Below are 27,481 nucleotides of genomic sequence, written 5' to 3'. Positions count from 1 at the left end.
CCTACCCTAGATGCAGTGCTATTCTTCATCCCCAGGTCCAGGGCTGGAAAACAGAGGAGGACTTGTCATCACATAACCCAGGCAGCTGATCTTGACTGAAGTAGTTTTCCTTTTCTTAAGGGGAAAAGCTGGTAAATGGAAATTTAGGAAAAGCTGGTAAATGGAAATTTAGAAGTTCGTAATCTCTTTGAAATACTGAACTCTCGTGTTTACTTCATTCTCTCCCTGGATTCACAAATGTGAGCTATTTTAATCCAAACTAAAATAAAAAGCACAGGCAAACTGGCACGTGTTGTAACCAGCTTCTTCCTGTCTTCTATAGGCCTATTATGAAGGCTTATTTTAACTTCCCTTTTTCTCCCAGAAGACATATTAAACTCAGCTTTTAAGGGCTTTACGGTATAATCAAACCAGCCCAGCACAGCAGGCATTCACATCTTTTTCCCATATTATTATAAAGTCTCCTTTCAAGTGTGTTTGCACCCTGTTGTATTATGAGAATTTTGGAGGTTATAAATAAAAGCATCTCTTCTTGAAAGAAACTCCTGGCAGGGTCTTTCAACAAAATCTTCCCTGCACAACATTAGAGAGCACGGTGTAAAGTTCACTGTTATAGGAAAAACGTTCCTCCCATTTATCAAAGAATTATTTTCTTCACGTTAGTTTAAGACATACCTTTAAAAGGTTGACTGTGTAAAAAGCATAACAAACCCCTCTGTCTTGTCCATGTATATGTTTGCTTTGGAACTTGCAGCCTATAGCTTCGTAATTTTATTGCTTTTTTACTTATTGCACATGTTTTTCTAGAAGCACACAGATCAACCTGCAGACACCATTTGTTCACATATGGGCATGACCTTATCACAAAGTGCCAGATGGATATAGGCAGGTAGCAAGGAAGCTATGTGAAAAGTAGAGATTTTCATTTACACTTTCCGACAAGTCTTTCTGTGAGATGGGAAGGGATTTGCTTAGTCCTTCTTCAGAGAAGGTGGGATTCATGCTTTCAGACAATCCCATGGGAAATTCATATTAGGTCTCCCTAATATATTGTCTGTTGTGTGAAATGACAGATATGTATGCAAATAAGACCATTAGGATTTCAGAGAAAATACTGGTGATTCAAGTAATTTACTTAAAAGAAAAGTTTTCAGCTAACCCTCATATATTATACAATGGTTCATGGAAGATTGATTATATGGCACTCAGAAACTCAGGGAGCTCCAGAAAAAGGTCCACCCAAATAAAAGATAATTGTAAGAGATAATAATATATTCAAAATGTCAGCTAACCAGTTATACAAGCCACTTTTATTCGAGGTTTTAAAATGTATGACAGGTGTCTTCTCTCCCACATCAGATTGAAGATGATCAGAGGAGAAAATGGAAGTTAATCATAATTGCTGCCAAAATGAGAAAATGATGACCAGCAGCCTTCTTCATTGACAAGAACAATAATTGTCTTCCATGGATAAAATATGGACATTCAGGAATGTGGCTCACAAATAGAAAATCAATAAGGAGAAAGTTCAAATTCTTCTGCCTGCATAACAAATGTTATAGCTTAATAGGCAGACCTGGATCTATTGAGTTTTACAATACTTTGCAGTTTGAATCTTGTGTAGAAGTAGCCCAGCTGGAATTGAGACTTACTATGCACACCCACTGTGTAGTTTCACAAACTAACAACAGAAAATTAGTTTTTTTGAAAAATATGGGAAATGGTAGTTTACAAAAAGAAGGTTCCTTTCTCTGAGGAAATGTGCTCCCAATTATTTTCACAGGTGATTTCAGCAGGAACTTCCAACACATCACACATATCAGCAGGAAAGAAAAACCATGACCATGGCTATTGGTACACAAATATTTATAAAGAACCTCTTCTTAAAGAATTTGACCCACGGGTCTAAATGTAAGATTGGTTTTAGATCAGCCACATCTTAAGCCAGTGAATATTTGTCTTTACTCCTGCCATATAAATGCATGTTCATGTTTTAACTCTTGCCAAATGCCATTGAATTAAATTAAAAATACATAGGCTGTTATTTTTCAGAATCAGTGACTTCACAGAACATTACAACAGGAACTAAAAGAACCTATTGAGTTCTGTTTTAATTTTATAATATTCTGGATAATAATGTCTATTAAAACATCCATTAAAAGACCATCATGCTAATTTAACTGGGAACATATAATAGATGCTACTGGAATGCTTCCATTAAATTAATGCTAGAGACTTAGTGTCTTAAAGAGATATTTTTATTAACAATATTCTAAATCGATGCTCTTATTAAAAAGAGTAATGCAACATTAATTAAAAGGAAGCTAGGACTGCACTCACAAAAGAAAAACTCCTCACCTAATAGGCTACAAAATATTAGCTGTAACAAAACATTTTCTTCTTTGCTTCACTGACTTCTACATTCCACCACTATTTCCCTTTAGAGTGATAACCTCAACTGTTCTGTGTAATCACATGAAATGCCAAATGGATATAAAATATATGCTACCATAGTGATAGAATGCTTCTTAGGTTTTTTATCTTAATTATTTTTATCTTTAACTTTGTGAACACAAAGTTTAAAAGAACAAAAAAGGCCTTTATATCCAAGTTTTATTTGATGCTAATTTCTCTGTATTTGTTGACATAAATGTATAATTTTCCAGACTTTTTCATTCAGTTTAATTCACAAAGCTTATAAGGCCATAAAGCTACAAGTGAAATGAAAAGGCAACAAATGACCATATTTGACTGATAATGTTTGACTGATATGAGACAGAAACATGCAAGTAAGTCTTATCAAATTTGCCGATGATGGAGCTGAAGGAGCTGCAAAACAATATGAAAGACAAAAGCCATGGCTTATGATGAATACCACACTATAATATATCTTACAGATAACATCCAGGCTAATACGGCTTTTCCTCACCTTGAAATGCAAGCTGAAGTAATCTTAACCAGTGTCGGAATACTAGATAATATTGTTTTTTAGCTTGAAAGCCATTGCTTTTCTCTGTCATCACAGACTGAGAAAAAAATAAATAAATAACAAAAACACAGAGCAGAAATAAATATATAAGAAAGAAAATATCATGAAGATAATGCTCACAGTCACATCCCCGATAGAGAACAAGATTTACATCGTGTTGTAGACTCATATTTCCTGACATTTGTCCTAGCATATTATGATCAAAGAGCTAAAGCAGTGGCTGGGAAACACCACAGGAAGGATTAAATTAAATGATTATGTAAACTTCCAAAGGAAGACAGCTTCCACTTGCATCCTGGCTGCTAGAAGCCTTTTATAGTTTATTTCGAGACTGCCTCTTTTTCTATATAGCAGGCTTCTGTTTAGAGATCCCCCAATGATTTTAGCTTATTTTAATGGGCATGCATTGCCCTACAGTTTCCATCTCTTTGAACAGAACTGGCTGCCAACCCAGCAACTGCTGCCTGTAACCCGTTCACCAGTGCCTGCCAGCAAGGCACCATGACTGAACTGCAAAGAGGGATGATATCCTACACAATCCACTGAAGTAACATCAGGTTGGTGCACGATTAAAAGTCTCAGGGACAACGCTGAGGGGCAACTCTGCACCAAATCCTCATGTTTCTAATGAAGAGTTACTTCAAGGAAGTAAGAGAACTTTGCATTTAAAAGTGACGAAATAAAAATTACTCCCTTGTTCTAACCCCAGTTACTTTATATATTTCAGGCAGGGAAATCAATTCAGCGAAAGCTAAGCAAATTGAACACTAAAAGGGTTTTTAAAACAGATTAGACAGGTTTATAGCCTGTGTAAAAAAATATCATCAAATCTTATTCATGTGCTAAACTGATGACCTTCAGCTCTAGCAGTGCACAACAGGCCTGGTTGTAAGGGAACAGGAGGAGGACTACTAAGGTAGATGGATCACAGTTAGCCTGACATTGGCTGGGATTCTTCTGGATGCAAAGAACAGGGAGAAAGCACGGCTGATGTTCATATTAATAGACCTTTCCTACAAGACAAGGATTATCTGATGTTTGATACAGATTTTTATATAACTTTCCATTTTCATTTTGTTTTATAGAATTAGTTACAACCTAGGTGCCAAAAATGCATGTGGAAAATATATGATATTATTTGGCAACTATCAATCAGCAATCTCTCTAAAAATATTTCTGGTTTTTAACTTAAGGGTTCTCTTTATGTTCACTTTCCTCAGAAAAAGATACCTTTTTAACTCATCCCTATCTCTTACAACCTAAATAATCTAAATCCTTGAGTCTTACAGGATCAACTGTGCAGAGAACACAAAGGGAATGCTGAATGTTATCATGCTGGTTTCATAGTTTACATGTGTTTTGAACAGCTATACTGAAGAAAGCAGTGAAGAATCAGACTTCAGTAGCTTTTTACATCCAATTTACAGAGGTCTTTTTCAGTAAGCAAAACTAAATTGTTTAAATTTCCATAAAATTAACTCATACTAATAATTCATAACTCAGGTATGCATCCTGCATGACAGAGAAAAGAGTAGTTAGATAATGTTTTCATGAGTACCAGCTAGTAAAGTTAAACAGCATTGAAAAGTTAAACATAATTGAAGGTTAAAAGATACTCTGAATCACCACTTTGAACCATTTATAACAGGGTGCTTTATCGAATTATGAACTTCAGTAGTATTTTCAAAATATCCAGCCAAGTCACAAATAATGATAAAATAAATTAATTAATTTTAATTGAATGTGTGGTTCTCACAAAGAAGGAAAAGATTCCATTGTGGGGTGTTGAAAAGCTGAAATAGATGAAATAGCCCTTAAGACACTTATTTTCAGCTTTGAAATCAGTGCAAATAGAAAACCAAACCAAAACAAAATAAAACGAAAACCAACCCAGACTTTATGCATTCTTTCTGACAACAAAATTCTTAATCTGTGGAACAGTGTTAAAAATAAAAAGCTCCAGCAAATGGCCTAAAAAATAGAGGAGTTCCTAAATCTGACAGCTGAGTCATTCCTCTTATTTCATGGTTCACCTCAACATTAAAGCACACTGCCAAACCGGAAAGCCAATGATCTGCAGTGCCAAACCTTTCAGGACTAAGATGATCACTTACTAAAGATTCCTTAATTTTGTTGGTCAGATTGTCTGTGAATTAAGAGGATGCGTTCCGAGCTGGCACCAGTAAGCAGCAAGGTTGTCACAGAAAAACTAGCTGTGGAAAATAATCTTGAGTTGTATGATAAAGACATGAATCATTTTGTACTCATAGGTGAAAACAAAAAACCATGGAAAGATAAAATTTTATTTAAAAATGTATTCTTTTTCAACAGGTCAAACTTGGATAAACTTTGGTATACTGAAGAAATTGCTCAGTATGAACAACCAGGCTGAAGACACCAGGACTTGCATGTGAAAGAAGATTTAAATTCTTTCTAGTCAATGGATGTGAAACTGTTTAAAATTTATATTCAAAACAACACGGGCTAAAAACTTGCAAGCTACAGGTCTGCTGGCTGGCTGACTACTTCGTGAAAGGCACTTCAGGACAAGCATAAAGCATATTCAGAATGGAAGAAGGACTGAGTGGCAAAGAAATACTTGTTTAAGAGGTCAAAAAGTGCAGGGATGAGAATGGATTTGAGAAATATATTAAAATAATAAAAGGTTCTTCTGCAATACAAGTAAAAAGAGAACAGAAATACCTGGAGTTTTGTACAGTAGAAAGAAAATGAGAGCTTTGGCATGATGCCTTTGGTAGCATAAAGCATTTTTTTGCTTTCCAAAACAGGACTGTGTTATAAACAGGGCAAAGCTAGAAGGGAATGCAAATAAAATGGTTACAGGTACTTTCCACCAGTTTTGCTAGAAATGCCATATGAGCTTGCAAGTTCTATAGCATGTATTTTTAACAAATCTTTCCAGTAAGAAGAGTTACTATATGGCTGTAGAACAGAAAAAGCAGTAGTGATATTTTCAATAGGGAATAAATGTAATTCAAGCAAGTGCAAAGTTGCTATTCTGTCTGCATGTAAGATACTGGAACAAATGGTGAAGGAAAGCTTGTTAGAGACATCAGGAATAAGAGAAAATTGGTGAAATATGACAAGAAATGACCAAAAGTAGATTTTGCAAGCATAGAACTGGTAATGCATTTTCCAGACAAATTTAACACAGGAGATCTTAACTATATTAATATGTGAAGCACCGGGTAATTGAGTCGTATGTAAAATTGTCAGTAAAGTTGGGGGGGGGGGGGCAGCTATCAAAAGGTAAACTGAAAGCGAATTAAAAGACCTATCCAAGCCAGGTAGACATGAGTAGAGATGAAGAACAGCAGTAGGCTGGAGGAATTTTTAAGCAGTATTTCCAAGGGTCTGATTTTTCTCTGATAACTTCATTAATGAATGGAACCAACAATAGGTTAAAATCTTCTGGTGAAAAAAAAAAAAAAGCCAAACAGACAAGGAATAGACTAGCAAGGACCTAGAACAGCCTTTCCAGGAAGATGGAGTTCTATGCTCTATTTGGGACAAGGTAAAATGTTTGCTGTAATGGCGGTGTTTGGATCCGATGACAAAGAGGTCCCTTTCAGATATCTTTGCATTCACCGGGATGCTTCAGATCGAGAAGCCCATCTTCAACCTTTTATTTTAATCTGCATTTCACAAACCACATGCTAAACTGGCATGGATCTTACTTCCCGTTTGGATGCGTAAGTAGTTTACATGTTCTTTGAACAGTCTGCCCACAGTGTACAGCTGCTCTGGAGTCAGAAAGATAGTGCTTGTGAATCTGACTGGATCCACTTGCCAGCTTTACAGTGCCAATAAAGCCCATAACATATGCACTAGGACCTGACGCTCATACTAGGTCAGACTGAACAAGAAAAAGATTGGTTAGATATTTTGGGCAAGGCAAAAATCGGAGCATATAGCAATAGTACTTAATCGTTAACATTTCTGTGAAGTTCTGAGGCTAGATATAAATGTACTCCCTGTTTTTACTTCCACATTACCAAACTTCATATGCTATGACTATTTTAGTAATAGAACCCACCTCTTTAGCTCTCCCAAATGCTAAACTGTTCAGGTAGGAAAGGCCACTTTAATTAGCACACTTATGAGATCGCATTTTGATGACTTCAGACTATTGGCACATAGAGTTTCAACTGATTGTTTCAGCTGAAGTAAGAGCTCAGCTGCTCATCAAGAAAGTAAGAAGGGATCTTGCATATGTCATCAGGATCTTTTAGCTGGTGCCTTCTGTCTTGGGAGCACCAACAAAGAGTTGGTGTTGTCTGTATTCATTTCACAATATAGCAGCTAGCAGAAATGTGAAATCTGATGTTCTGCAAACAAAAAGGTTATTGTAGGTTGGTTCTTGCTTCTTTTTTACTTCACGATGAGCCTTAAGTTATAGCTGAATTCAGGTCTGGCTAAAATTATACATAAAAACGTTTTCTTTAAGCGTGATGTTTTTAACTTGAGCTGGTTGCACTTCAGGAAATGGTTGCACAATCGTTCTGTTCTGCTGGAGGCGCAGTCAGTGGTATGACCTCTTTCTTGTGTCAGCTCTTCATTGAAAACATACCCTAAAAGTCTCTTTGCTGCAGAGTTAATTTCAGGGATAGGAATTCACTTGTTCAGAGTTAAGTGGATTCTGCCCTACTTGTGGGCAGTGCATTTAAATTAACAGAAATGCTCCATCTCTCTCCTAGGTTATAGGTTTACAAAGCAGCCTTCAGAAACCTAGATAGAAAGGCTGCCTTGCTGCTGCCTGTGGCACAGATTCTCTTCCTGTAGCTTTTAAACTGCATCACTGGTCTTTTTGTCCTTGATTATATATTCATACATAAAAGTAAGCGTGGAATAAGTGACTGCTTTATAAATGCAGTGTCCCAGAATGTAGAGCTGCTATCTGCAAAGAACATTTATTCACTGAGGGCCTGCAAGGCCACTGTGTGAGCAGTAATGTAATCTGACCATGACTGCATGTAACTGAGGGCAGCCATGCCACCAAGTCTTACAGCTGCTGACCTTGGGAATGCTGTGTTCACAGCAAGTCACAGAAAGGCACCAGAACCAAGAACAGGTGGCCTTGAGTTGTGCGAACAGCCTACAGGGTTTTAAACAGCTCTGATTTATTCAGTGTGACAGTCCCTGTATAATAAGGTTGGACTTGGAGATTGCAAAATAGGAAGTTTCTACTCCTTTTTTTTTTTTTTGTGAATATGATAAGGAAAATGGGTTATAGCTTTTCGTGTAAGTGATTGACATTCACTCTGTCATCACTTTGAAGATTCTGAACAGCACCACTCATGCACACATCTTATTTCCCTTGCTATTACATGGTGTCTCAGCCAACAGTACTCAGGCAGGGCTTCCCACCTCTTGAACCCCAGTCAGTCCTTCTTTATCATTTGCCACCTTTTACCATAGTGATCGTGTTCTTAATCTCAGACTAATAAACACTACTGAAATAATCTATTGAATTTTCTAATTTTCTTGTTATATCTCTTTCTTTTATTTTTTTTTCTGTATTTTGTCAGATTTAGATCCTGATCCTTCAATCAGATGAGTTAATTCATTGGAACTGTAAAACAGGCACACAAGTCCACACACAAAAATAGCAAGAATCTGTCAAGCTTACATTTGTCATCTTATTACAGAGGTAAATCACGCATCTCACTACAATATCCTTTCTCTGGTCTTAAACAAGTTTGTTCTTGTCTCAATAAAGCTGCCTGATGTTGTAGTCAAATATTTAGCAACTACAGCTTGCACTTTGGGTTAGTTAGTATTTCAGGGATACTCAGTTGTATTCCTAGTATAACATAATAAAAGAGCTGGCTGAATATGAATAACAGCCTAACTTACTCCATTTATTCCAACTAAAATCTTAGAAGTTAGGAGGTAAAAATAAGCAATGTGTATATACAAAACTTTGACAACTCTGCAAAAGCATGTCCCTATGAAAGTATTTTCTGCTAGATGTTTTTTTTCAGAGGAAGTAACCTGCACTGACTTCTTGATGAGGATGTGTCACAACCACATTGGCACAGACACTTCCATCTTCTGTTCTAAAAGTGCTCTGTCAGTGTCTGTAAATGCAGTTCTCAGTCCAGTCATGAAGATGTCTGACCTTTGCTTTCAGCAGTAAAGAAATTCTTGGTAGAACAAAAATTCTCTCTAGTTCTACACCTTTTGCTCTACTTTAATTCCCATTTACCCCTACCTTCATATCAAAGTAAGTCAAAACTTCCTCTGAAGAGATCCTTCACATTTCCAGTCATGGGGCTTTCTAGATGGCCTCCCTGAATTCTCTTCTACCTATTTCCCAGCTGGTTCATGGGTCTCTCTAACCTGCAGCAGAAGATACTTATACTACCCACTTTCACTTAGAATAAGACTGCTATTTCTCACTGTTATGGCTGCAGGCTGTATTCTGTTCTGACCTTTTATCAGCCTCCCAGTCAATGACCAGCTACAGGGCCTTGGAGGCCTAAGAAAGAGCCTTTCTTTATTTCTTGATGAGCAACTGAGTTTATACCTTACCTAAAACATTTAGCTGAAAATCTTTCACTGTGCAGATAGCCTGAACCATCAAAAAGAGGTTTCACTGATATGTAAAGTGGCCCTTTTCCAGACAAATTATCAGATACCCTTGGGAGTGCTTATAATTATAGTAGCTAATACACTTACATGCAGTGGTGATCTGTAAGGCAACCCAATGATTTTACAAAGTGGGGTAAGATCACATTGGATCATCTCTATCGTCTATTAAATCGCAAGTATACAGTGAGCATTTGCTGACTTCTGTCTTTTGTCAACATGACTTTATCTTAAAGAAGGCAGAAAATGAAAGAAACCCAATGATTTTCCATAGTATTCATTTTTCATTTTGTACAAAGTCCCTGTTACATGGCATCTTTTATCCTGTCTACTTTCTATTCACTAGCAACACTCTGTCACCACCTTTCAGAATCACATCAGTACTAGCAGCACCATTAGCATCCTTATTCAGCAAAACACATATGTTTCAAAGTTTCACGTGCCCCTGCAGCAAGAATAGTTAAGAAATGATCTGGGATAAAAACCATCCAATTTTTCTTAAAATTCCATCTAACAATACTATACTGTACAATATTGCTGTTATTGAGCTTACAATAATAACATGGAAAATGTGTTTTGAACCTTCTAGGCTTTTTTTGTCTTGATAAATAGCACTAGGAGCTCTCTGTGCCTGATAAAGTGATGGAATCACATTTATGTTTGATATAAGAAAGGTAGATGAAAGCAGGAAGAAAAAAAATGCAACTTAAGAACAAAGCAATTAGGTGCTCTACAAAGATGACTTTTTCTTTTGAAAGAACCATGCACATCTTCAAGTAAAATGCAGGGATAAAAAATGAGGAGAATTTGAGCTGCACCATTTGATCCAGCAGTATTTTCTCCACCTACCTTCTTCATCCATCTTCCTTTTCCATTTAACTTGACTGGCTGGGAGAATAGCAGTAACAGCCAGTGAAGAAAGGTGGGTGCAGCGTTTTTGTTCCTGGGAAATCAGTATCACTCTTTTACAAATCAGGATGCTGCAGCTGTCTGGGCTCATTCTGCACGTCAAACTAAACTGCAGTGCAAATTTTCTTCCTCCATTTGCTTATTTTAAGCTCCAGCTAATTACAACTGTTTAATAGTCTTACTAAGATCACCCTGCGGAAACGTTACAATAATAGTCTTTCTGAGAATCATGACTACAAGGTATTTTTAAGGTGAATGTGGAGTCTCAAATGCTGTGCAAGTGCCCATAATGCATGTGGTTGTGTGTGTGTGCATTTGTGTGAGTGCATACCTAACTACATAAGCTGACGGACATCTCACAAGGAGATCAATAAAGGGCATATTTCCTGGCCGTGGGGTCAGGAACTTAAGGATGACAAAAATAAACATCTTTGGCATGAATATAAAGGCTCCTGGAGAGTGAGGCAGCTTTATTCCAGTGCGTTGATCCTTATCCCTTTGTGGAAGAAAATTTCTGGCTTGTTTACAATACTTCCAAATTTCAATTAACTCCCTTCACAACTCCTTTGTGCAGTTAATTTCTCTAAGCTACCGGTTATCTCTCCTTTTGCTATGGATTTATATCGTGCTTAGCATAATGCATCACTTGTGCCCAACTATTTCTGTAAGTGAACACTGAATAAGTTAAGGAACTGAGGAGCTGTTAACTGCTTTAAAGTAAATTAGGCAGCATCCGTTATGGACAAGAGCGTTTACTAAGTCCTATGGGGAAGGGGTTTCTTTCTTTTCCGTTTTCTTTCCTTCAGATTTTCTCAACTTGGAGATTCATGAACTGCTTATTGAATTTCAGCCTGCAGTTCATGAATCACTTAGATGCTGGCCTGATTAAATAATAACAAGACCATTTCCATAGAAATGGACTCATTATTATGTTACTTTTTTTTTTTTTTTTCAGATGGCAGTTACAGAAAGACCTCAAAAATACCTTTATTTTTGGGTAGAGGTTTGGGGTTTGGCAGGAAGCAGTCCTCCTTCACTACTAGGATCTTTGTTCTAAATTGAGATGCTAATTTGTGATTTTCTTGTCCTGGGTAGACGTTATTTGTTTGACTGAGTGCTGACCACCAGAATGAGCTGCTTCTGTTACAACCTAAAATCCTAAATTTTACTGTGCATATTTTTTGGGGTGTATGTTAGACCAAGACTGAATGCCCAATACTGAAAAGGACTAAAAAAAATTTACAATAGAAATAAAATATTTGGGTGTTCCTAAATTAAAATGCCTCGTTTTCAATCCTTGTGTTGTCACAAGAGATTTATCTTGAGCTACTGCAGCTCTGAGCTGCATTACAAAGGCGAGCACACTAGAACTATTCATTGGAATTTGGTAGTCCTAGTTTGCCTTTAGACTAGATTTCCTGGCAGGTATGTATAGTCATCATTTCCTTAGAGTTAAGAGGTACCATAATGTATTTAACAGCTTCAATAAAAGAGTGACCACAGTAATGTCAAACTTGAATGACTGTTTTTTAGTAGTCATAGAGAAGTTGCATAAGGAGAAGAGGTATTTTAGTTTAAGAAAAATTTTAGGAAAAATAACACTTCAATGAGCATATTATGCAGCTTTCAGCTGTGTATTTCTACTGTAATTCAATTGTCAACAGCTTCAATTTTTTTTGTTGGAAACTGTAATTACGAATTTCAGTGCGATTCAATACATCTTTTTCTGCCTCTGTCCATAACATTCTTGTGCACGTACAACTGGAGTTGATCGCAGTTTGTTACTTGGCTATAAACGACTCAATATTCAACAACTTTTTTGCTGTGTGTTCAAGTCTGTTTCCACAAAGAAAGTGCTTTATCCAGCACATTTGAAATAGAAATTAATATGACAAAGTCAACAGGCTTTAGAATGGGAAGATAAAGTTTGAAGATGGAACATTATTCAGTTATGAATCATGTAGAATCATAGAATGGTTTGGTTTGGAAGTACCTTAAGATCGTCTAGTTCTAACCCCCCTGCCATGGGCAGGGACATCTCTCACTAGAACAGATTGCTCAAGGCTCTGTGCAGCCTGGCCATGAACACTGCCAGGGCTGGAGCATTCACTGCTCCGTGTATATCTATACTGTTGAATCTCTTAGCATGCAGTATTCTTCAGACAAAAATATGTGCCTCTCACATCTTCTCAGGTTTCAACCCTTGGGTAATAGGTTCATACAACTATAAAACAGTTTAGAGTGGAAGGGACTTCTGGTGGCTGTCTTGTCCAAAGTCCCACTCAAAGAAGTAGGACTTAAAATTAAATTAGGTTATCCTGGGCCTTGTCTGAGCTGGGTTTGAACATCTCCAAGGATACAGATTCTATAGTCTTTCTGGACAATATCTCTCAGTGTTTGACTGCTCTTATTATGAATTATTTTTTCCTTATAAGTAACCATAATTTCACTTGCTGCAATTTATATCCATTCCTTCTTTCCCTTACATCATGTAGCTCCAAAAAAACCTGCCTAGGTCTGCTCTAAGCCCTCCCATTTGGTAGTTGTGTGCAGTCTTAATTCCTTACCATAGCTGCCTTCTCCAGGCTGAACAGACCCAGCTGTCTAGGAATCTTGCTTGTACATCATGTGCTTCAGCCTGCTGTCCATCTTAATGTCCCTCTACTGACTGGACTGCTTTATCCTAGTGCTTCTTTAACTAGAAGACCTCATTAGATTGTTACTTTGTCATTAGTTTGTTATTTCACTTATTGCATGATGTCATAAATACCAATGACCATAGAAGACCATGTCATAAGAAGCAGATTGTGAAAACGTGTAATTAAAACTAGTTCACTGAAAGTGTTCTTCTATTTTCTGGTTTATGTCACTCTTGGAGAATACATAACACATGAACACATACATGCTAGTTCAGAAAATGGCAGAAGACCTTTTCAGGTGCCCAGTGGAGAGAGAGGGCCGTTTTAGGAACTCACCTCAAGATTTCCATGTATCTGCCTCTGAGATACATCAACATATAAAGAAAAAATTATGAAAAGCTTTGTAATTTTGAGTATAATGTAACAAAGATATTATATACCGTGTTCTCTAAAGCGTATTTTGCTGTGTATTTGGAATAAGAGCTGGGCATCAGCTGTATTTTTCATTAATTTATAAACATAGCTTTCCTTAATGTTAAGCGTTAACGTTAAATGCATTAACATTAACAGCATCAGCAACTGTGCTGTCAATGTCAAACTTCCTTACATTTTGAATATTAGTTATACAACTTTCTGCTGTCTTAAAAATATCAGGCAGACAATGCTTTTAACTGAATAGGTCTTTTCAGTGGCAGGCAAAGTGATTTCTCTTCACGGTTTTTAAGAGAAACTCACTCTTTTAAGAGTAAATACCACAATAATGTAAAAATAATATGTAAAGATACTGCTGGGTTTTTGCAGCTCCTTTGGGAAGTGAATATTCATAATTGTCTTAGTCACTCTCAGTTCTTTGCCTTTTCTGGCTATATTCTTCTGTCTTCAAGTTGTTCATGTTCTCAGTTCAGAGAAAATACATTTCTCTTTCGAGTTGCACTAAATGATTCTCCTTAAACACTCTCCTCAACAGCTCAGTCTATACCAGCAGCGTAATACGGCGAAGCCTCATAAGGGTTGAAGTACTGCTATTTTTACAGGATGCACACTGGATTAAAATTCACAGAGAGTCCTCATATGATGCCTACTTATAAACTTCCAGGGTCTGCCAGAAGAAAATAGCTTATTACTCTTTTTCAGAGCTCTTACTTGCGGAGAGTACACAGACAATAAGAAATGCTAATTCCCCTGTGAATCATGAATTAGAAGCAAACTCTTCCAAATGAAGCCACAGGAATGCTTTGTGTTCCAGGTTTTAAATTTAGTTTAATCTTAGAGTAATTGCTTCTGTGCTTTTGTGGCTGGCTTTTACAAAATGCACAGGTTTCCTCAGAATGAATTCTATACCAGGAAGAAAGTTTCATCATCAATTACATTCCTTAATGTTGCTTTGCAAATGTTTGTTTGATTATTTGACATATTTCAGTTTGTTTTTACTTCAGTGACAGATGAACCAAAACAAGAGGTGGTCATCTCCAAACTGACTGTACATCCAGCCCCCTGGCTACTAGGTGGAGCTTGTTGGTATTATGGATTTTGCTCTTGTCAATGTGGTCCAGTTTGAGGGAAGTGGAGTATTTAGGGGAAGGAGGTGGAGCTGTCAGGCACAGCTGTAGTTTCATCTCATTTATAATCTGTCTAGCAAATGCAAGCTCATTTATTTATAGCTCCTAATGCAATAAGGTAATTTGAAAACAAGAAATTAGTGGTCTCAAAATGGCTGCTGATCATAAGCTTATCTCTTGGTGATTTCTAAGCAGAGCCTTCACACATTTTTCAGTGAGAGAGCTATTAGCAATCAACGATATCTCAGGATGTGAGGCAAGCTTAAATGAAGAAGCTTGCATTCAAACTACTTTATTGTTTCAGCAAGACTACTGAAGTGGGAACTCTAACTGAAATTTGAGGATTGCCACCTCTATTCTCAATTTGATATAGTTCATAGCGTTTTCAAATTAGGATATTAGGAGGGAGGGGATTTTGTGTGCCTTCTAAGGGACTGATTATGGCTGGGACAGAGTTCTTTATTTGCAGTCATAATTTGTGTTATGCCTGAATTCATTGGTGGATTCATACAGAAAGACTGGGTGTTTACACCGTAATCTAAATAATATAGTGTTTTTCTATCAAAACACTGCTTTAGTATGAATCATATTTGTTGAAGTCTACCTGGTGTCTAATCACTATGTTAGCAAATTGTAAATTTAAGTCTCAGCATGAGGGGGGGACAAAAATCAATCTTTCATCACTTCCCTGAGCCTCTATCTTGCTATTGACTGGTTTTGTGTTTAACAATTTCCAGTTTCATTTCTGTTTCTTTTCAGAGTTCATCTAAGTAAACATGGTGTAGAACAATTTTTTGCCTTATTGCATTGAAGGCTACAGGTGTCTCCCTATTCTTCTTGCCAAATGTGACTCTTATGACCTCGTGTGTTTTTCCGTTAAAAGCAACTGTGACCATACATATTTCTCTGACAACCAATTCTCTTAAATTAGATGAGGACTTCTAAGAGAAACTCTTTGGTGGTGTGCAAGATATGCTGTCAATACACTGAAGTACCAGCCATATTTCCAGGAGAACCTTTATGCTCTTGGAAATGACTGTACGGCTGTAAATAAACATAATTATGGAGTTGCCAAAGTTAGCTACTCTTCGTATAGCAGCAGCAGCATGAAATTAAGTATTTTTGTACATGTCCACACCAGGTCTAGAATGGAAGTCCAGGGAGAAAATCTGTCTGCAGTGAACTTGAATCATGTGGGTTCCAGCAAACAGAGGGAGAAAAGTTTACTTGTTTCAGGTTCCATTATAATTTCATGAAGCAAAGAAAAAAAGCTCTCATTTTTCAAGGGGAATAATTAGTAACTATCCATATAAATATTTTTAAAATTAGTAAACCTCTTGGGGAAGTTACTTTCCATTCTTATTGGGTATTTAAAGTATTTTTATATGGTTTTTAACTGAATAGATTGCTTTTCTGGAGAGAATCATTTGTTATTCACCCTTCCAAATTGTAAAGCTGTTTTGTTATTGCAGGTGCACTGAAAACAAGACAACCTATGACTAAGCAAGAATAAATCAGCCCAATTTCCTTCTATCAATCCATTTTCTTTAGGCTGAAGGCTCCTATCCTTTCACTTGAAGGAAACAATAGTGTTTACCTGCTTCTCTTGACAACAAAGGAATATTATCTCTACAAGTGTCATTAGTTTACCCTAGTGTATTTTTACTGGCCACTGCAGTGCCCCACTTTTACATCATGAAGATATGATGCTGTATAGCAGCATGTTAGGAATGACAAGTCTGGTTAAATGACATCAAGTGGTTTGACAAAAACAAGGAAAGATGAAGATGCTAAGAAAAAGGAAGACAAGAAGAGACAGAGGCACCAGTGAGGAGATAAAAGAGAATGATGAAAAAACACCATAGCTACAACAACAACCAACCAACCCTGTCTAATTCAACTTAGTGTGCAAAAGAGCAGAGAACTCCTCTGTGAACCCCGCTAAAATTTGAACCTGTTGCCTCCTGATATGGCTGCTGAGACCAGGAGAAATAATAGCATTAGGAGCCTTCTGAAAACCAGTAGTGATTGTAGTTTGCTGGCCAAAAGCACCACAGAATGCACAGAGGTAAACAGGGCTTGGGGAGGGGTACAAACAAACATGGGGAGGGGGTCAAAGCATCCAGAGACTTGAAGGAAGACAAAAGCTTGGGTTTATTTTTAAAGGTAAAGTGTGGCTTTACGAAGCAGGGAAGAAAGGACTAAAGTTCCAGGTAGGTTCCAAGCTAAACACTGGAGGTCCTTTCCTAGCATCGCTTGGTCTCCAGGAAAGCTCCCATGCTTAGCCAGAATACCTTCTCCCAGCTCCTTGTCTCCCTTGTTCCTCAGCTCTGTGTCCATGGCAGACCATCCTTGGCCTTTGCTGCTGCTAACGCAGCTGCCTGCCTGAAGATGCTCATTTTTCACTTCTTTCAGCTTTGTAACTGAAATAGCCTGTCCTGAAACCATAGTTATCCCTGAGAAGTAGGTCATATTCTACCAGTATAATAGAAACAGCGATATGTGAAACAAAACTATATATTTTCTTATTAGCACTGTTAATTAGAAAAGAAGGCTTCATTTACTGAAAGGAATCCAAGTGTGTAATAGTGTTTGAATTAAACACTGAGTACATTTTCAGTGGGAATATTCTTTTTGATCACTGAAACTGAAGTGCTTCAGTGAATTATTCCCATAACTTGTTCTTGGGAAATCTTTATGTACAAAACACCTGTGAACTGTACTTCTCCAAACAATTAGTATGTTTAGTCATACAATAGTTACATGCAAGTAGCGAGATAGTGACAAGAGTAACGGAGAAAGTTTTATCAAAATGACTACTTTATTGCTCAAAAGGAAGGAAATTAGAGCAAGGGCTGCAAAGAAACTGACTTGTCACCATTTATTTTAGACAAGAGGAAAGCTGTGTTTTTCCATGCTCATTGTAGCAGCAAAAAGAAAGAGCCATATATAAACACTGTATAATTCCAAACAAAATAAAATAAAGCTACATTCTAAGGTTCAAGAAAAAATCCAAAATGTGAACCACCATCATAATCCTTTATTTCCCTGTAACCACCCAAGTTATCCTCCCTAGATCAGACACAGAACATGCCTGCTCTTCTAAAGGACCTGGAATACAGAACAGTTCTCTATGGCATGAAGAAGAGCCCACTCAAGCAGCACAAACCTAACCAAAACCACTATGAAGGGTAAAGTGAACTTCAAGAATTATTCAAGATCAAATGGTGCTACTGCAGATCTATCTCTGGAAAGTTACTGTCAGAAAAGCAGAGTGAGTGTTCACACCTTCAGGTTAGATGTTTAAGGTTCCTGTCATATATCTTAAGAAAAAGCTGTGTCAATACACTTACCATTTCTGCCGTTGCATGTAGAGCCAAGTAGGTCTTTCCTAAAGTCATAAATTACATGGTTTAATTGAAATCTGTTTTAAAATAAATTCTGTTAACTCGGTGCCTCTGAATTCACTGACGCAAATCTAACAGGAAAAAAACAGGTTTAAGCTGATTACAGACTGAACATAAAGACTGAATATAACCTTTTTCAGTGTAGTCTGTGCAAATGCAGATAGTCTGGATTTATTCAAGAAAAACCCGAGGCTAACAGTATAGAAGTTTGTTTTTCAAGGAGGAGAAGGATAACCAGAACTTACTGAGACAGTTTCCTCAGTCTTGCTCTTGTTTGCATCATACCTCACCTAAGGTCATTTGCTCTCATGTGCATTAAATTCAGAAACATTTTCTTTAAAATTTCAATTTCAGTGCATCATGAATCACTTCCACTTACTAAATGACAACTTAGAATCACATGAAATTTCTTCCGCAAACAAGCGAGACAGCCTGGCAAGTGTTAACTAATTTGGAATCATTTAAATCCTTCAGAAGAACTACTGAAATTTCAGATGCCGTGCTCAGCATTAGGTCCAGAGATTGGTATGAATATGTCAGCTCTGGTCTCATACAGCACGAAGGGGAAGACTTCTCGTATTCTTTGCTTCAGGTGTACTGCCTCCAGCATCCACTGTGTATCAAAACCATATACAAACTCCCCAAAATAAGACTTTATCCATAACCTTGCACTCCACGGTATGCAGCCACAGCCTTAGAGAATTTTTGTAGAGGTTTCTGATGCAGTCAGCAGGCTTGTACCATGATTAGTTGGATTTTTAAATTATTTTGTAACATTTCTACAGGTGTCTTTAGTGCTTACTACTAATGATGCTGATGATGATCAAGAACACTTGAGTAGTGAAGACACCAGGTACCTACAGTCCTTCCAAGACCCCTGCTTTCTCTATTTCCTCTAAGAAAAAAGGATGTAGAAATAAGAAAAAATATCTCCCCCTATAATATTTTGTTCTGTTAATACATACAGGAAAGAAAAGAATTGAAAGGACTGAGTTCATATGTGGCCTTTTACCTGTAGTCATTCAAGTCCAATTGCTGTAAAGCCTTTACTATAGCAGCTTCTTGCACTTATTGATAATAGCAATGTGCCTATTGACTTACACAGGAGAAAAGCAGGACTTCAATGAAGTAACTTGTCTAGGTACACACTGCATTTTTTTAAAGTTTGGCAGCAATGAAGTAAAAAGCATACTTCCCTTGATTATTACCCAGTCAGTACATTGAGCTTTTTAACTCCAACCTCAGCAATGATGATCTAATAGATACCAAATTACTAGTAAGATGTATTTCTTCTGATTCCTCCTTTCATACTTAACAGTGTTTCATTACCAATCTTAGAGCTTCACTGGCATAGAGGACAAAAGTTTTTGTCACACTCTGTTTTGCTCTTCATTATTAAAATAAATTAATGATGGTTCTTGAAATTTGTGAAGGATTGTCACTTCCAGTGGTCTAAACATATTAAGCTATCTTCTTGAAAGAAAACAATAAGGCTGTATCAGCAAGACTGACATTTATTTCAAACTCCTACTCTAAAATCTGCAGTTAACAAGGTCAAAAAGCTTTGGGTGAATTATGGAACAAGAATTCTCAAGATGATTTGCAGCAGGGATTTATTATGAAGCCAAAATTGTATTGCCAGGAGGAAGCAGATATGTAGTGAATATGAACAAAAAACAGTCCATCTACTTTACATGCTGTCAAGTGTTAAAGGCAGGAATGATTCACAACTGTACAAATGTGGAATTCTGAAACTGTAGGAATTATTTCCTCTTGTGTCAACCTTTAAGAAGAAATAGTTTTGCATATAGTTAAACTGTAGAAATAACTAAGGCAGGAAAGTACTACCCTATGTTCAATTAAACTTCGCAATGAATAACTGAGATGCATATGAATAAATTTGCTGGAAATGGATTAGGCCATGCATTTTAAACTTGCCTACAAAGAGGTCCTTCACTGAGATTTCCTCTGCTCTCTTCCAAACAATGGAGGTTCCACAGGCCTTTTTTTCTTCTTGTACTTTACAGGTGTGAAGGGTTTTCTGGATAGCTAGACATTCTCCTTGCAAAGCTGTTGCAATATGCATCAGAAGGAGTCAAGAGAATGGTGCAAGAGGCTAAAGAATAGCATGGAAATGGAGGGTTGGATGAAAAGCACATCCCTGACTCCCAAATAAGAAATGCTGAGAAAGCTAGAAGGAGGCTTCTCTTACCTATAGACCTTTTCAGATCTTTAGCCTCATACAATGTGTGCTGTAGACATCTATGATGCCAGCTCTAAGCATGTTTCTTGCTTTTCCCTATTGTTATACTATTAATAAACTAGTGTTTCACTTGCAATACTTTGCAGCATATGGCAAAGCAAATAATCTGAAAATCCTGCTTCACCATTTCATAAAAGCCCTGAAAAGCTTCCAGAGAAGGAGGATCTTGGTGTCCTGGAAGGCACGGAGAGGCTAAGAAGTGTTTGAGTTACCCCCATTTGAAAACCAGTCTATATCTAATTAATCCTTGCTACTGCCCTGGAGGGTATATAAATTCTGCTGCTCTGATTTACAGGAATCTGGGATGGAAGAGGAAGAATTCTGCTGTGCTGTAAAAAAATGCCTTTATCCAGTTGATTGAAAGCAAATTAGGCAGTAGTATGTTGTGAATGTGCCTTATAAAGTACGACTTATGCCCTTGCTGATTACAGTTCCTGTTTACTTTCTACAGAACCTTTACATTTACTGTTTGAGGCAATGCTTTACAATTTTGTTAAATTTCCCATCTACAAATCCTTTTTTTCTCAGAACACATGATGAGATATACACTGGAAGCCTTCTAACACTTGGGTTATCAATTCTCATACCAAAGGGAGGAGATTTATCCTCTTACAAGAAAGTCTCTGACTTACTGGTAAATAGGTATCCAGTTTCTCCTAACCCATGAGAAGCATAGGAGGCAAGATGAAAGAAAACATAGCATCTGAACACAATACAACACAGCAAGTGCTGTACAAATATAAGTGGATCAAACCATAGGTTGAATTTTCTCCTCCCAAAGCTACAACTGGTAATGTTTACTGGGAAAGTGGGGGAGAGAATGGGGCTTTTTACAGCTCCTGGTAGAGCAGAAAATAAAACTAAAATCAATAACATGAGTGATGTAGAGGAGAATTTTTGTACTCTGAACAAAACTGGGCTCACCATTTTCTGGAATGATTAGCTGATCATGTTTAGCTGATAAACTTACTGGGCATTCAAAAATATATACTTAGCATGCAGAATATTATATACAGGTGTGATTCTCTTGGGGTTATCTGTTGAAATTCGAAACCAGATTCAAGAAGAATGAGGACGTTGTATTGTTAAGACGATAGTGCTGCTTTATGTATCATCTGCTAATACCATGTGTTTCTTGCCACTGCTTAGAGCAAGCAGTACAGAACACTTTGTTTCTTTGCACTCTCTGCTTTTATTATTTAGCAAAAAAGAAACTTTTTTTTTTGTTGTTTTTCTTTTTCTTTTTTCTCTGTGAGTGGATGTCACTTCAATATAACCAGAAGAGCCAGAACTGATTTTGAACATCTTGAAGGAACCTATTACACAAATAAAGTGCACTTTGGGGCTTCCATACTGACAAGTTAAAAGAAAGACATTTTTCAAATTGATGCATGCTTGGGAATGGTAATGAGCAGTCTTGGACATATGACTAAACAGCAGTGTTAGCATGCTAGTGAGTAGTCATCTTCCGCAGGCTGTGTTTGCCAAACAATAGCTAGCAATATTATATTCATCACAAAAGTGTCTTCCTCTGCACATGGCTTTCCTTCTTTATTCTTTTACTCTTTCTTTCTTTTTTCTTTTTCTTTTCCTTTCTCTTTTTCTTTTCCTTTTTCTTATTCTTTTCACTTTTTTCTTTTTTTCTCTTCCTTTTTTCTTTTTTCCTTTTCTTTTTTTCTTTTAATACCTGAATTTAAAAAAAAACAAACTAACAAACTCTTAGAACAGAAAATCCTGTTTGTAAGTTCAGAAATATTTTATAATGTCTTTTGTAGTTGTAATTGGGGCAAGGAATGGGGAAATGATGTCACTTTGATAGGAAGTGGTTCTTCCCTGGACAAATGATTTCTTCAGTTCTTCTTCCAGACCATATAAAATATAAGTCAAGATTGCTTATGGATAGAAGTATTACATCTGTATTAGTTTCAGTAGGTTAAGGTGGAAAAGCATGTAATATTCTGAATATTTATGCACATACACATATTTCTGAAACCAATGAGGTTTCTTCCCCTTTTTAAGATCCAGTTTGTGGGTTTTATTTTGTTTTTACCTGATGAGAGCTCAGCACTGTTAGTTACACCCTGAGCTTTACTAGGGTGAGACCGTAAGTTTTCCTTCCAGGACTGTATTCATCATATATGTTTGCCTCCCTCAAAAACATGTTACCAGTTTGTAGGGAAAAAAAACAAAACACCCTAAGATGCCAATAACTGGAAAGCCTAAAAGCTTACATATAAAAGCTGTGATATGCTGTGACAGATAGATAGAAGCTTTATGATGCATTTATGCATTATGTTCTCAATGGACATGAAAAATAGGGGCCAAATATGGCCAGATATGATGTGCTAGTTAGCACTGACAAATGAAGGTGTCACCATGGAGAAAACTATAGGGAAATTCAAAGATATTTAAAAAATTAAAGACAAAAGGAATTAAAAGCATGGAGATTTTCTATTTCCTTTATTAAAGGAGCTTATATTGAACAAACATTAGGAAATACATAAATGAACCAAAAAGATGACAGTCACTAAATACAAACCTGCTGACAGCACAACCAAGTTATAATTTCTTGGTCCAGGGACCATTAAAAGGAAAAATCAGTATCATCCAAGGTTAAGTGACTTAAACCTCCAAAGTGACCATAACTGTCCAAACAGGAAGGAATGACAGAGTAGCTGAATTAAACTGAACATAAATTAAACACATTTGTCAATGAGTTCCAATGGCAATTTACAGTGACTTTAATGCGGGTGAAGTTTCCCAAAGAAGCAACTTCTATACATTGACTGTGAGTTTGAACAATATCCTGTGAGATTCTTTCAAAAGACAATGTCACTTGCGTTTTTCCTACCATGGCCAATACATTGAGACTCATTATTTCTTCTAAAAATGATATCCATGTTTTGCTATCAAAAATTGCTATCAACAAAGTCTGATAGCGTTTAAAGGTTGGTAGCATTTAAAATATATTATTTAAATATATAAAATAGAAAATGTTTAAATATATTTGCTATTTTTATATATATTACCTAAACGTCTTCTAAATTTAGTTCTCTGTATACAAACATACATATGTTATGTGGCTGAATATGATTTTACAGACCAGTAAAGGTTTGCACAGCCAGCACTACACTCCTGAAATCCACATTTTACTCATATTAAAAATGGTCATGCTGATGTAGCTAACTTCACTGAAGTTGTCTTATGATGTTGGAACTGTTTGTGCTAGTCTCTTTATAACCCAAAAGACAAGTTCCTTCTGTCATCTCTTCTTAAAAGAGATCTGACAGGCTTAAACATTCTGCTTATCTAACTCCTGATAGGGAACTGAACTTCTGCACTACCAGATAACCACTTATCTTCAAGCAACATAGCATTCCAAAAATGTAACAGGTTGGGGTTATTAATAATTAAATCTGCTGAAGCTGCAGCCCACAGAATACACCGTATTTTATTAGAAGACTGCGTCTTCTAGAAAGATACTTCATTGTTTGGGAACTGCTGTGTCACTGTTAAGCTAGGAGAGTGTACAGGAACTGTGTACACCTATATCCATATTCAAGGCTTCCTACCTAACCACATTGCTTTTCTCATGGCTACTGAAGGAAAGAGAGGGTGAGCACAAGTAATGGCAAGGTAGGAAATCTTTGTTCTTGAATTACTAAATACAGTCAGAGTTCACTGGAATTTTTATTTTGAAATCCAGTTATCATAAACTCTGTGGTCCAAAAATGTTAATGCTAAAGTATGGCTATTTCCTAGCCATTATTATTTCTAAATTGTCCACTTCTCATTTTCAGAGCATCAGATGGGATGTATTTGCTGTGGCTATTAGTGATGACTAATGCTAAAGGAAAGAGACTAAAGGTTTTAAATCATAAGACCTGAAATGATATTTAGGAACAGTAGAAAGTTCAAGTTTCACCCCTTTTAAAGGTCAAATGGGAATAAATAAAAAAAAAAGACAAGGCCCTGAACTTTTATTAAAGCAATAAGATCTTGCCTTTCCATGGTGTCTTTTGTCTGAGCACTGTACAAACATTAATAACATTAAAAGTTCTGCAAGTCTTGGAGTCCCCATTTTTCAGATAGGAGAAAGTGAAGAATAGAAAAAGATACGGTCTAAACTCTCAGCAGTGCTGCATAGATCAATCTTAGAAAGCATTGCTTAATTTATGGTGTTATAGAATAGCCAAAATTCTCCCCAAAATAACGGAAGAGAGAAATAATCCAGTACTAAGGGAGACTAAAGGAGCTCCTGAAGATGCACCCTTAAGAATTAACTGTCTTGCTCACAGTCACACATAAGCAGTAGGAGTGCCATTAGAAGCTTTTATTTGAATTTTTACTTCAGGATTAGCACATAGCAATGATTCAGCAGACAGCAAACAGTGGAACTGGTAATATGTCCTTTGTATATATATATAGACAAGATCAATTTACAGCTTGGATTTGGATTCTTTAGGGCAAAAATCAATCTTATGGTGGCTTATTATGAATGGTCAGCCTCTTTGAAGTCAATTGACTTCAGTCAACTGAAGTAGGGGTAGTCCACCAAGCCATATTTTGGCTTGCACTCTGTAAAATCTCAGTGCTTTAATTCTGCTATTTAACAGGTACACAGAACTCCCTTACAAATGTCTTTTAAATCTAGTTCACAGTCGTATTTTCTGTTGCTAGGAAAAGAAATGTCTGTACCATATGACAGAACATTGTGTAGGTATGCTGCAGCTACACCAGAGCACATACATGCACCAGTATGAACATAAGAAACACTCGGTTCATCAGAGCAGTGGTCTGTCTAGCCTTCTATTCTTTCCGGCAGTGGGAAAAATTTTTGAGAAGAGCATGCAACCCTGGCCATTACTCTTGGTTGTCTCTCAGCATCCAGAATTATTGGATGTGTGTTGCTAGAGGACACATCCATGACTATCTGCCTTTAGCATCTGTTCATGGATTTTTGACCATGAATTTATTGAATACCTTCATGAACCAGATGATGCTATGTGCTTCTACTGATTTTCTATTAGTTTCATCTATTTCTTGTACTGCAAGATTTGTTAAATGATAGTCTGCATCCATCTTACTCAGCCGAACCTTCATTTGTTCATCATAATCCACTTCAGTTTTTTCTCTCCAAAACTAGAAGTTGCAGCCTTTTTTTTTGTCTCTTTGTTAGTACATACCTGCTCCATCTCTTTAATTATTTTAGTTGCCCTTCTCTAGATCTTCTGTAGCTTCTTACCAGCTCAATAAACATGCATTGCCAAACTCAGCCTGTGCAGGTTTGGGCACCCCTGCCCTGCTTTTTTGGTGTGGTTTAGTCCTGTCATAGAAGCGTGATATTACATGCACTGACTGCAGCAGCAAGACTGCTCTACATTCCCATCCATTGCAATCAAAATAGGTACAGTAGTTCCTATTGTATGCAAAACAGGTTTTTCCTTTTAATTGAAAGAATAGGAATAGAACAGGAAGCTATTTCATTAATGTGCTTTCCAACCCTAACTACTCTGTGATTCTATGTTTCTATGATTATGCTTTTAAAATTGAATTGGAAATGCTGTAAAGCTTCCTTTTACGTCCTTTTGTGCCGAACTTCACAAAATTCCTGCTTGGCTTGTGTATTATGATTGCCTGAATTAAGTAAAGTTTTAAAATATAACTTAAAAATATCATCTAAATTCTCAAGCTGTATTTCATACATAAAAGGAACCAGGTCCTTTTCATTTTTCAGTGTTCTTTAAAAACCGGTGCCTCTAAAAACGTAAGCAATTTTCATCTCCTATAAATGGGAAGAGACATCAGTTTTATTAAAAATATTAAATAAAAAAACCCAAAAAATTTATTAACCTCAAAGGTTTAGAAGGAGAGAAATGAACTGATTATTGGCTCAGTTGAGTAAGCAGCTGCTGCAGATCCATTCTGGGGCAACTGTACTAGTGACCTGGTTCTGTTACAGTTTTTACAGCTGTCTTAGCAAAGTTGTGGGGCTATTTTCTCATCATACAAAAGTCACAAAGTCTTCCCTTCCTCTGCCTCTGACCCCTGTGTGGCTATGAGCATGCTATTTGGGTCACAGATTTTTGGCTAGCAAAATTCCATAGGAATAAAGCCCTTAAATAATTTATTTAAATTTATTCTTGTTTTCCTTAAACCTATGATCTGTGCCTATAGTGGAAGCCTATAATGCCTATAATATACAGCGTCTATCATTGCAAAGCATGGAAAACCCAGGGTTGCTGTATGTCAATTTCAGAGGTAAAAGATTTAGACATCCGAGTGATTCTAACACCTTTCTGTTCAAACAGAATAGTAGGATGCCTTCGGCAAGTGAGTTGTCTGACCTATTTTGGAATATATTTACACTGTCATGTAGCCTAAGTTCTGGTTTGTTGCTGGGCCTTGATCATCCACATTGCTGAAGAAGGGGCTCCTCAAAGGGAATGAGGTTGACATTCTGCCAGATGTGGCATGTTCACTCTCCAGACATCTGCAAACCACCCCAAACCTTGTGCTGCCAAGTACTGTCCTTCCCTTAACCTCATGGCGGGGCTCAGAGCATGCAACATGTACACCCACTGTCAGTCTATAAATACACTGGTCTGTGGACTATTTCTTTTCAGACACTTTGATGTGAAAGACACAAATATATATAGCTACATATATATGCCTTCAGATTGCAATCAGGCTACCAGAAGTAGTCTGGCCCAAATTGTTTGCAGTGTGGGAGCAACCAGCTGACTCTAGAGGAGGTTACTCAGAGGCACAGGGAAACAAATCACTATTCACTTTTGTTAGACAGCCAGTTTACAGCAGATGATTCCCTCAATACCTCCACACCCTTCTTGGGCATATTCAGGTGCTTTGTGTAGGAGATTTAGGAGCACTTTAAAATGCTCCAAAGTGCCAGGGGTATATGCCTTACTAAAGCACTGGCTTTAATGTCATGCATCTATTTACCTAAGTCCTTTTCCCCAAAACTGGTGTACACTGGAGTGTAGTAATTTTGATCTCTTCATACTGTCACTGCTTCTTGTAGAAGCTTGAAAATATCATAAGGCTAAATGAGAACTTAGCTTAACTTAAAATAGACTCAAGCA

The sequence above is a fragment of the Lathamus discolor genome, chromosome 1, assembly GCF_037157495.1.
Source record: "Lathamus discolor isolate bLatDis1 chromosome 1, bLatDis1.hap1, whole genome shotgun sequence".
NCBI lineage: Eukaryota > Metazoa > Chordata > Aves > Psittaciformes > Psittacidae > Lathamus > Lathamus discolor.
The sequence above is the reverse complement of the archived record's forward strand: the minus strand, read 5'-3'. Positions refer to the sequence as shown.